Source organism: Mustela erminea, chromosome 2, assembly GCF_009829155.1.
Source record: "Mustela erminea isolate mMusErm1 chromosome 2, mMusErm1.Pri, whole genome shotgun sequence".
NCBI lineage: Eukaryota > Metazoa > Chordata > Mammalia > Carnivora > Mustelidae > Mustela > Mustela erminea.
Window position 1 is genome coordinate 15,012,687 of NC_045615.1, and position 12,483 is coordinate 15,025,169.

The 12,483-nt window shown below is 37.9% G+C and overlaps 1 protein-coding gene across 3 annotated transcripts in view; it reads right to left on the reverse strand.

Annotated features, from left to right (window-relative positions):
- EXTL3 (exostosin like glycosyltransferase 3) overlaps positions 1–12,483 on the reverse strand; it is a 103,395-nt gene that overhangs the window by 37,213 nt on the left and 53,699 nt on the right. For all 3 annotated transcript variants that reach the window (XM_032332301.1, XM_032332302.1, XM_032332300.1), the window contains one exon: positions 1,314–1,413. The gene's annotated coding sequence lies outside the window, so the exon portion shown is untranslated. The remainder of the gene's footprint in view (positions 1–1,313; positions 1,414–12,483) is intronic.

The window sequence follows — 12,483 nt, forward strand, 5'->3', positions numbered from 1 at the left end:
ACCCCTTCCTCCTATTTAACTGGATATAAAGCAGAATTAGAGCTCTATAAAATGAAGATCAACCACATTCAACAGAGTGCAAAGATGTCTGCAACAATTTTTATTCAAGACTGAAGCAGCATCTTTAGATGGAGAAACACCACCTTATCCAGCCTTGATAGCCAGTTCTACTCCTAAGATGAGTTTCTTTTTGAATTACTTAGAAAAAAAAAAAGACTCTGAGAAGCTCAATGTTTTATATTCAGAGTTGAAACGAGAATTCTTTTGATCTCTACCCAGTAGTAGGTGCATTAATCCAGAGACAAAACGTATTTCCCAGGTTGCTTCTCATTTATCTTCTGCTAGCAGACATCATGTGCTCCTTCTTAAAATATAAATAGTAATTTGGTCTTTTAGAAAGACTACTATACTTAGAAATGAGGGCCATTATTTCTTCTCCTTTGGAGACAGATTTGCTATCAAACTTTATACCTCAGTTTCCTAATCTCCCAAAATGAGAGAAGTGTACTGAGACAGAAACAATATATTGTGTTGCTATGACAAGAAAGGACAGAGGATGTTAGGATACTTTCAGCTAATAAATCTTAAAACAACATTCCCACTCCTGTTCATTTACCAACTTTAAAGCTACAAAAGCTTTTCACTTCTTTCATCTCAAACTTAACAAATGTAGAACTGAACTCCTAATATTCTGTGCCAAAGAATACTCCCAATTTCTTCCATTCATTTCCTCCAAAAAGTATTTATCATACTTTTGACATGTCTGAGACATGTTCAGTATAGCTGGGAGAAGGTAAAATGCAAAATAATCTTTGAGGGAACCTCCTTTAAGCTAAGATATAAGATGTAAACGAACAGCAAGGATATTACTACAAGGTAGGATAATGTACATAACCCATCAACAGGTCTCATTTCACAATCCTCTCTAGCTTCCATGTTTGGTATAAAATTAATAAAGTCTGGATACAGTTCTCTCTCCTTTAAACAAAAAAAGTTGCCAATATTAATAAAAGGCTTGAGTAAGTAGAACAAGAGATACAGACAACAGAAAACAAAACTATTGATCACAAAAAAATTGTGATTAAATTTGGTGGATCAAACCTTGGATAATTAACAACTAATAAGCAAATACCCCAGAGAATGTTAAGTCAGTATTTCTAAAGCACTATCCTTCTAATTCAAATGTTAAAAATCTCTGTTTCCAAAAGAATACTCTCTGCACCTTACAATCAGATTATAACAAAGAAAGAAGAAGTGGAGGAAATAAAGGAATTCATAATCAAGGAAATTCAGTTGATTCATTCCCTCCTTACCATGTGTTTCTGGATCCTTTCTTTTTCTAACTCATGCAGCATTTTACTTTAGTATACAGTTTCTTGAAATAGTGAACTCCAGGTCCCAGGGCTTGCTCTCCTAATAGAAAATAGAAAAGTGACATGCCATTAGAAAAACACTCAATACTGGGCAGCCTGGGTGGCTCAGACAGTTAAGCTTATGCCTTCGGCACAATTCATGATCCCAGGGTCCTGTGATTGAGCCCCGTGTTGGGTTTTCTGCTCAGCCGAGAGCCTGCTTCTCCCTCTCCCTTTGTTGGCCACTCTGCCTACTTGTGCCTTCTCTGTCAAATAAGTAAATAAAATCAAAGAAAGAAAGAAAAATACTCATAAACTAAAGGTGCTATTAAACAATGTATTTACTAAAGGGAGAAGATGCTTTGGGAATAGAAGAACCCTAGGCTTGCCTCATCGTCCCTTGAACTCAACTAGATAACTACCTCCCAAAACACCAGAAATCAGAAATTGACGGGAAGACTGGCAGAACAAACTCCACAACTAAAGGTAGAGAAAAACCCATACGAAGAAGGCAGGAAGTGCAGAGACATGGTTTGGGAGAGAAGTGGATCCTGGCCCCTACAGTGAGCAGTGAGCCACCGTGGCGAAGAAGGGCAAGAGACAGACTAGCACCCACATGTGGAACACAGATTCCCATAGCAATGGCTTGGAAACCAAGAGGGGTCAAATTTCATGAGTTCTTGCTAACAGTGGAACTTAAAGCCTAGAGTTCTAAAAGTCTGCAGGCTTGGCTCAAGGAGAGCCTAGTGGGCACTGGGACTGTTCTTGGAGAGAAGGCAGGGTGAAGAGCCCATGGAAACAACAATCTGAAGAGCATCTGGGGCACACAGTGGGGAGATTATTTGCTCATCTAAATGGCAGTGTTTGCAGAGAGACCTCTCCAGAAATGAAGGAACTGGCCTGCACCACCACCCCCGGCCCCTGCCACTCAGCATGAGCACCAGGTTACCTGCGGAACCAGCACACCCCTCACTGCTTAACTCGCTTATAGCAAGCCCCACCGCACCCACTGAGCTGAACTGGTACTCCCTTCAGGCTTGCCTCAATCCCAGCACAGTAGGCTCCCTACCCCTAAAGACTGGCACAACCTCCTGCCCACACCACATCTCCCAACCTGGGAGTTTTGTAGGGCCTCAGTTCAGGCAACAGTGGCAACAGGTCTTATTTCACAAGCAGATGAGAGCACATTTAGTAAAAACTCATCACATTCAGGCCAGGGACTAAACATTGCTCACAACAGGCAAAGACAGTCTCTGCAGATGACTGGCCTAAAGGATAAAGTAACCAGAACACAACAGGAGAGAGAAGGCAGCACACAATGGAGACAGTCCCTGAAGTGCCAGACCCTGGGGAACTGGGGACACTACACTGTAGGGCAGTACTAGACCAATTTCTTCATAAGGCCATTACTGTCAAGAACAAAAGACTTAACTATCTTCCTAACACAGAGAAATAGGCACAGGACCTAGAAAAAATGAGATGACAGAGGTATGTGTCCTAGAGGAAAGAACAGGACAAGGCCACAGCCAGATATAAGAGATATAAGTGAAACAGATATAAGTAAGATGTCTGATAGAGAATTTAAAGTAATGATCAGAAAAACAGTCACTGAACTTGGGAAAAGAGTGGAAAGCATCACCAGGAGGATTAATACAGAGATAAGGAATACCATAGCAGAGGTAAAGGGCTCAATAAAAGAAACAAGAAACACCCCTGATGGAATGAACAGCAGGCTGGAAGAAGCAAAGGAACAAATGAGTGACACAGAAGGCAGAATAATGAAAAGTAATCAAGCTGAACAAAAGAGAGAAAAAAGAACTATGAAAATGCAAACAGATTTAGGGAACTTAGTGACTCCATCAAACAAAATCACACTTGTATCACAGGGGTCCCAAAAGAACAGACAGAAAAGGGGACAGAAAATTTATTTGAATAAATAAGAGCTGAAAACTTTCCTCATCTGGAAAAGCAAAGATATCCAGATCCAGTAAGTACAGAGAACCCCCAACAAAGTCAAGAGAATCCACATCAAGAGATACTATAATTAAAATGGAAAAATGTAGTGATCAAGAAAAAGAAATTTAAAGCAGCAAGACAACAGAAAACAGAAACAGAAGGGAAACTCCATAAAGCTGTCATTCGATTTTTCAGAACTTTGAAAGCCAGATGGAGTGGCATGATATATTCTAAGTACTAAATGGGAAAAACCTCCAGCCAAGAATACTCTATCCAGCCATGAATACTCTAAACAGCAAGGCTATCATCCAGAATACAAGGGGAGATAAAGAGTTTCTCAGAGAAACAAAAATTAAAGGAGTTCATGACCACTAAACCAGCCCTGCTAGAAATATTAAAGAGGATTCCTTGAGAAGAAAGAAAAGACCAAAAATGACAGTATGATTCTAAGAAACATAAATGTGTTAAAAAAATGAGTATTTCTGTAAAAATTCAGTTAAGGAACTCACAAAATAAAAGGATTCGGAGTATACACCATATACTTAAAATGTGGGGAGGAAAGGAGTAAAGAATGGTTCCAATTTTTTTTTTTTAAAGATTTTATTTATTTATTTGACAGAGAGAAATCACAAGTAGATGGAGAGGCAGGCAGAGAGAGAGAAAGGGAAGCAGGCTCTCCGCTGAGCAGAGAGCCCGATGCGGGACTCGATCCCAGGACTCTGAGATCATGACCTGAGCCGAAGGCAGCGGCTTAACCCACTGAGCCACCCAGGCGCCCCAAGAATGGTTCCAATTTAAATGATCATCAACTTAATATAGACTGACATATGCAAAAGATGTTATCAATAAACCTAAAGGTAAGGATGCCGGGGTGGCTCAGTTGCTTAAGCGTCTGCTTTCAGCTCAGGTCATGATCCCAGCGTCCTGAGATCAAGTCCCACACTGGGCTCCCTGCTCAGCAGAGAGCCTGTTCTCCCTCTGCCTGCCGCTCCCCCTGCTTGTGCTCTCTCTAACAAATCAATAAATAAAAATCTTTTTTTAAGTATAAATAAATGGACCTAATGGTAACCGCAAATCAAAAACTACTAATTGATAAACAAAGAATAGAGAAAGGAATCCAAAAATAACACTAAGGTAAACTAGTGAGTCATAAAAGAGAAAGAAAAGGCTCAGAGAAAAACTTCAGAAACAATCACAACACAAGGACTAAAACAGTAATAAATGTGCATCTGTCAATAATTACTTTTTTTTTTTAAAGATTTATTTTAGAGAGAGGGGGAGAGAGTGTGCAAGTATAGACACAAGCGTACAGAGTAGGGGCAGAGGGAGATGAGAAAAATCCTCAAGCCAGCTCCTCACTGTGCACTGAGCCCAATGTGGGGCTGACATCATGACCTGAGCTGGAAATCAAGAGTTGGACGCTTAGCCAACTGAGCCCCCAGGTGTCCCTATCAATAATTATTTTGACTGTAAGTGGACTAATTGCTCCAATCGAAAGACATACAGTGACAGAGTGAGTAAAAAAAAAAGACCCACCTATATGCTGCTTTACAGGAGACTCATTTAAGACCTAAAAACACCTGCAGACTGAAAGTGAAGGAATGGAGAAACATTTATCATGGAAATGATATCAAAAGAAAGCTGGAGTAGCAATACCCACATCAGACAAAACAGATTTTAAAACAAAGACTGTAACAACAGACAAAAAAGGGCACTATACCATGGTTGCCAAACTGTGGAAAGAATCAAGAGGCCCTTCAACGGACGAATGGATAAAGACGACATGGTCCATATACACTATGGAGTATTATGCCTCCATCAGAAAGGATGAATACCCAACTTTTGTAGCAACATGGATGGGACTGGAAGAGATTATGCTGAGTGAAATAAGTCAAGCAGAGTGACTCAATTATCATATGGTTTCACTTATTTGTAGAGCATAACCAATAACAAGGAGGACATGGGGAGATGGAGAGGAGAGGGGGTTGAGGGAAATTGGAAGGGGAGATGAACCATGAGAGACTATGGACTATGAAAAACAATCTGAGGGTTTTGAAGGGGCGGGGGGTGGGAGGTCAGGGGAGCCAGGTGGTGGGTATTATAGAGGGCACATATCGCATGGCGCATGGAGCACTGGGTGTGGAGCATAAACAATGAATTCTGTTACACTGAAAAGAAATTTTTAAAAAAGTTACTTTCATCCCAAAAAAGGGGGGGGCAATATATAATAATAAAGAGGACAATCCAAAAAGATACAAAAATAGTAAATATTTATCCACCCAATATGAGAGTACTCATATGTATAAACAGTTAATTACAAACAAAAAACCTAATCAATACTAATGTAATAATAGTAGGGAAATTTACTTACTTGCTTATTTATTTACTTATTTATTTTTCAGCAAAATCTACACCCAGCATGGGGCTTGAACACACAACCCTGAGATCAAGAGTCACATTTTCTACCAACTGAGCCAGCCAGTGCCCCAATAATAGTAGAGGACTTTAACACCTCATTTACATCAACAGACAGATCACCCAATCAGAAAATCAACAAGGAAAAATAGCTTTGAATGACACCAGATCAAGGGGATTTAACAGATATATTTAGAACATTACACCCTAAAACACAGAATACACATTCTTTTCAAATGTACATGGAATATTCCCCAGAACAGATCATATATGAGGCCAAAAAACAAGTCTCAACAAACTGAAAAGGACTGAAATCATACCATGCATCTTCTCTGACCATAGCACTACACAACTAGAAACCAACCACAACAAAAATCTGGAAAGACCACAAATACATGGAAGTTAAATAACATGTTACTAAACAATGAAAGGGTCAATCAAGAACACAAAGGAGAAATCAAAAAGTACACGGGAACAAATGAAAATGAAAAAACATGGGGTCCAAAACCTTTGGAATGCAGCAAAAGCAAAAAAGGAGGGAAGTTTACAAAAATATAAACATACCTAACGAAGAAAAATATCACATGAACAACCTAAACTTACATCTAATGGAGCTAGAAAAAGAAAAACAAAACCCAAACCCAGTAGATGGAAGGAAATAATTAAGATCAGAGTAGAAATAAATGATACAGACACAAACAAACAAAACCCCCCCAGTAGAACAGATACATAAACCAGCAACTGGTTCTTTGAAAGGATCAGCAAAATTCATAAACCTCTACCCAGACTCCTCAAAAAACAAAGAGGGGGTGCCTGTATAGCTCATCTGGTTAAGCATATGGTTCTTGATTTCAACTCAGATCATGATCTCAGTGTTGTGAGCTCAAGCCCCACATCAGGCTATGTGCTCAGTGTAGAATCTGCTCCCAAATTCTCTCTCTCCTTCTCCCTTTGCCCCTCCCCTTACTCTCTCTCTAAAATAAATTACTTAAAAAAAAAAAAAGGATTCAAATAAAATTACAAATGAAAGAGGAGAAAAAACCAACATCACAGAAATGCAAACAATTTTATTTATTTTTTTTTAAAGATTTTATTTATTTATTTGACAGAGAGAAATCACAAGTAGACAGAGAGGCAGGCAGAGAGAGAGAGGAGGAAGCAGGCTCCCTGCCAGAGCAGAGAGCCCGATGCGGGACTCGATCCCAGGACCCTGAGATCATGACCTGAGCCGAAGGCAGCGGCTTAACCCACTGAGCCACCCAGGCGCCCCAGAAATGCAAACAATTTTAAAAGAATATTATGAAATACTAATACCAAAGAATTGGACAGCCTAGAGGAAATGGATATATTCCTAGAACATATAGCCTACCAAAACTTAATAGGAAGAAACAGAAAATTTGAATAGATCAATTACCAGCAAGGAGATTGAATTAGTAATCAAAAATAAATAAATAAATTCCCAAAGAATGAAAGTCCATGACCAGACAGCTTCACAGGCAAATTCTACCAAACATTTAAAGAAGAGTTAATACTGATTCTTCTCAAACTATTCCATAAAGTAGAAGAGGAAAGAAAACCTCCAAATTCACTGTATGAGGCCAGCATTAATTACCCTGATACCAAAAGCAGATAAAGATATAAAAAAAAAAAAAAAAGAGAGAGAGAGAGAGAAAGGAAGAGAGAGAGAAGAGAGAGGAAGAGAGAGAGAGAGAACTACAGGCCATAATAACTTTGATGAACATCAATGCAAAAATCCTCACAAAATATTTGTAAACAGAATCCAACAATACATTAAAAAAATCATTCACCACAATCAAGTAGGATTGAATCCTGGTATGCAATGGTGGTTCAATATCCACAAATCAATCAATATCATACATAACAATAAGAGAAAACACAAAAACCACATGATCAATTCAAAAGATGTAGGAAAAAACCTGACAAAGTACAGCATCTATTAATGATAAAAGTCCTCAACAAAGTAGGTTTAGAGGGAACATACCTCACATAACAAAGGCATATATGAAAAACTCACAGTTCACGTTATAGTCAATGGCGAAAAACCAAGAGCTTTTCCTCTAAGGTCAGGAATAAGACAAGGATGTACACTCTTATCAACAGAGTACTGGAAGTTCTAGACTCAGCAATCAGACAAAAAACAAAAGGTATCCAAATTGGTAAGGAAGAAGTAGAACTTTCACTATTTGCAGATGACATGTTACTCTACACAGAAAACCCTAGACCATACCAAAAAACTACAAGAACAGATAAATGAATTCAGTAAAGTTGCAAGATACAAAACGAATGTAGAGAAATCTGTTGCATTTCTATACACCAATAATGAAGCAGCAGAAAGACAAATTAAGAAACAATCTCATTTATCACTGCATCAAAAATAATAAGATACTAGGAATAAAGCTAATCAAAGAGGTGAAAGACCTGTACTCTGAAAACTATAAAACACTGATGAAAGAAACAAAAATGACATAAAGCAATGGAAAGATACTCCATGCTCATGGAATGGAAGAATATTATTAAAATGTTTATACTACCCAACGCAATCTACACATTTAATGCAATCTCGACCAAAATACCAACAGTATTTTTCATGAACTAGACCAAAAAAAAAATCCTAAAATTTATGTGGAACCATAAAAGACCCTGAATTGCCAAAGCAATTTTGGGCGGGGGTGGGGGAACAAAGCTGGAGGTATCAAAATTTCGGACTTCAACTTACATTACAAAGCTGTAACAATAAAAACAGTATGGAACTGGCACAAAAACAAGACACATAGATCAATGGAACAGAACATAAAAACCCAGAAATGAACCCACAACTGTATGGTCAATTAATCTTCAACAAAGCAGGAAAGAATATCCAATGGGAAAAAGACAAACTCTTGAACAAATGTTGTTGGGAAAACTGGACAGCAACACGCAAAAGAATGAAACTGGACCACTTATTTACACCATCCACAAAAATAAACTCAAAATTGATTAAAGACCTAATCCAAATGTGAGACCTTGAAACCATAAAATCTAAGAAGAGAGTACAGACAGTAAGGTCTCTGACCATCAACTGTTGCAACATTTTTCTAGATATATATCCTGAGACAAGGGAAACAAAAGCAAAAATAAACTATTGGGATTTTATCAAAATAAAACGCTTCTGCACAGCCAAGAGAAACAATCAACAAAACTAAAAGGCAACCTATGGAATAGGAGAGGTTATCTGCAAATGAAATATATGATACAGGGTTAGTATCCAAAATATATTTAAAAAAAAAAACTTATACAAATCAACACCCAAAAACAGATAATCCAATTTAAAATGGGCAGAAGAAATGAACTGATATTTTCCCAAAGAAGACATACAGATAGCTAACAAACACATGAAAAGATGCTCAACATCACTTATCATCAAGGAAATGCAAATTGAAACTATAGTATCACCACACACCAGTCAGAATGGTAACAATCAACACAAGAAACAACAAATATTGATTAGGATGTGGAGAAAAAGGAACATCTTGCACGGTTGGTGGGAATACAAACTGGTTCAGCCACTGTAGAAAACAGTATTGAGGTTCCTCAGAAAGTTAAAAATAGAACTATCCTACGGTCCATTAATTATGCTATCGGGTATTAACCAAAAAAAATACAAAAATTCTGATTCAAAGGGATACATGAAGCCATATGTTTATAGCAGCATTATTTAAAACAGCCAAATTATGGAAGCAGCCCAGGTGCCCATCAATAGACGAATGGATAAAGAAGATGTGGTGTGTGTGTATATATATATAATGGAATATTATTTGGCCATAAAAAAGAATGAAATCTTGCCATTTGCAATGACATGGATGGAGCTAAGAGCATAATACTAGATGAAATGAACCAGTCAGAGAAAGACAAATACCATATATCATATGAGATTTCACTCAGATGTGGAATTTAAGAAACAAAACAATCAAAGGAAAAAGAAAGAGATAAGCCAAGAAACAGACCCTTAACTATTGAGAACAAATTGATGGTTATCAGTGGGGAGATGGCTGGTGGGGGTGGGTGAAATAAGTGATGGGGATTAAGGAGTACATTCTTTGTGATGAACACTGGGTGATGTATAAAATTGGTGAAACACTATTATATACCAAAAACTAATATAACACTTTATACTAACTATACTGGAATTAAAATAAAATGAAATAAAAAAAATAAAATGAATGTATTTACTGACAACTATGAAAAGCCTTCCCTTATGTGTATTAGGTGACCACAGAATTTAATATTCAAACAGAGACATTCTTAACTGAAAAGGGTTGATATTTGATAATTATACTGGAACAAGAAGCATATAAATTGACATTCGAAGACAAACCATCCACATACACAGTTACCTGTTTATGTGCTCAAAGAGGGAATAAACTAAAACACTGAATTGTTTAAAAAAAAAAAAACACCTGGGGCGCCTGGGTGGCTCAGTGGGTTAAGCCGCTGCCTTCAGCTCAGGTCATGATCTCAGGGTCCTGGGATCGAGGCCCACATCGGGCTCTCTGCTCAGCAGGGAGCCTGCTTCCTCCTCTCTCTCTGCCTGCCTCTCTGCCTACTTGTGATCTCTCTCTGTCAAATAAATAAATAAAATCTTTAAAAAAAATTATTCATTTAAAAAACAAAAACAAAAACAAAAAAAAAACACCCTACCTATTAGAAGTATATACTGAGATTTTTATTTTTTTTTAAGATTTTACGTATTTATCTGACAGACACACCAACAGAGGAAACATAAGCTGGGGGAGCAGCTGAAGGAGAGGGAGAAGCAGACTCCCCGCTGAGCAGGGAGCCCGACGCAAGGCTCTACCCCAGGACCCTGAGATCATGACCTGAGCATTAGGCAGATGCTTAACAACAGAGCCACCCCAGGCGCCCCTATACGGAGATTTTTACAGAGAAAACAATTTATCCAGAATTTGCTTAAAAATAAACAGGATGAGTGCGGGTAGTAAAGTGTGTTTGGAGGTACAGATGAAACAAGATTAACCATGAGCTAACTATTGTTGACACTGCATGATGAGGATATATGGAAGTTTATTATACTGTAGTCTGTATTTACATATGTTTGAAATTTCTCATATTTAAAACTCTAAAATATATTACACAGAGTCTAAATAATTTTTAAAGTCATTTGCTGACTTACTATACTAAATCTGATATTGTTAGTGCTAATAACTTACATGATCACAGGTGGAAATAGAAACAAATGGGAATCAATAATTCAAAAGAATTTTCCCATCAAGTTCCATCCCTTTTATTAGAATAAAGTAAAACTATTGTCAGTGTCCAAGAGCATGAACTTTCTTTCCTAAATGACAATTAAATTATTTCAAGCACAAAAGAAAACCCTCAGAATCTCTTCTGTAAAAAGAAAAATAATGAATCTCTTCTTTCATTCTCTGTAAAATGACAATGAAGTTCTTAGTATATAGAAATAAATGTCACTGAAACACTAATAAGGAACAATCTCCAGAGATTTTCTTTACTCCAAATACAATATAACCTGCCTTATTCTCTGTCATCTGCCCAGCAGTGAATACCTAGCTTGTCAGCCTGCCCCTACAAAGCATTCTATACATAGCAACCAGAATCACCATCTTAAAACATGAATTAGAATTTTGGTGGTTCAAGAGTGCAGTGTAAGAAGACACTGAACTCACCTCCTACCAAGGTCACACTGAATTTATACCTACATATAAAGCAATTCCTCCTGAAGAAGAACTGAGGGCTCATTGAAGAGCTTCTGCACCAAAAAAAAAAAAAAAAAGAGGGAACACACTTAGAAAACGGAAGGAGACAGAAACACTGTAACAACAGGAATCCCACCCCAAAACACCATCCTGCAGTGGGGAGCTATATTACTGAGGGGCCTGTGATTCATGTATCCCAGGGCACAGCGAGAAAACAGTGACTTCAAGGGCAACTACACCACACGTGAAAGAAACTCATTTACTAACTCTTGAGCATACACAAAACAGGAGGAAAATTTCTCGAATTCTGTGGGTTCAGAGGCACTAGCAAGCCTCTCCACCTTGATAGCATGAACAGGAGCAAGGTATACATGCTCTAGCTGGGGTGCTAAAGTCTCCCAGCACACTCCAGACCCCAACCCACCCTAGCTCCAGGTGTCCCACCAGGGCAGCTCCTGTGCAACATGCTACAGGCTACTCCAGCTGGCCTTACAAGAAATGTTAAGGAGTCTTTAAGTGGAAAAGAAAACGCCATAACTAGAAATAAGAAAATCAACCATAACTACAATAAGTAGTTAAGGGATAAAAAATGAACATATAAAGTATGAAGTAAAAAACATAAAACAGGGTAAAGGGTAAAAACAGAGCGTTTTTAGAATTTATAATGTGTCTGAACTTAAGTGACTATCAGCTACATATAAAGATCAATATGTATGAACCTCATAGTAACCACAAACCAAAACCTACAGAAGATACACAAAAAATAAAGACAAAGGAACCCAAACATAACACTAAAGAAAACCATCAAACCACAAGAAAAGGGACAAAGAGAAGAAAGGGACAAAAAGAGTTACAAAAACAACCAGAAAACAATTAACAAAATGTCAATAAGCACGTATCTATCAATAATTAATTTAATGTAAAGAGACTAAATGCTCCAATCAAAAGATATAAGGGTGGGGGTGCCTGGGTGGTTCAGTGGGTTAAAGCCTCTGCCTTCAGCTCAGGTCATGATCCCACAG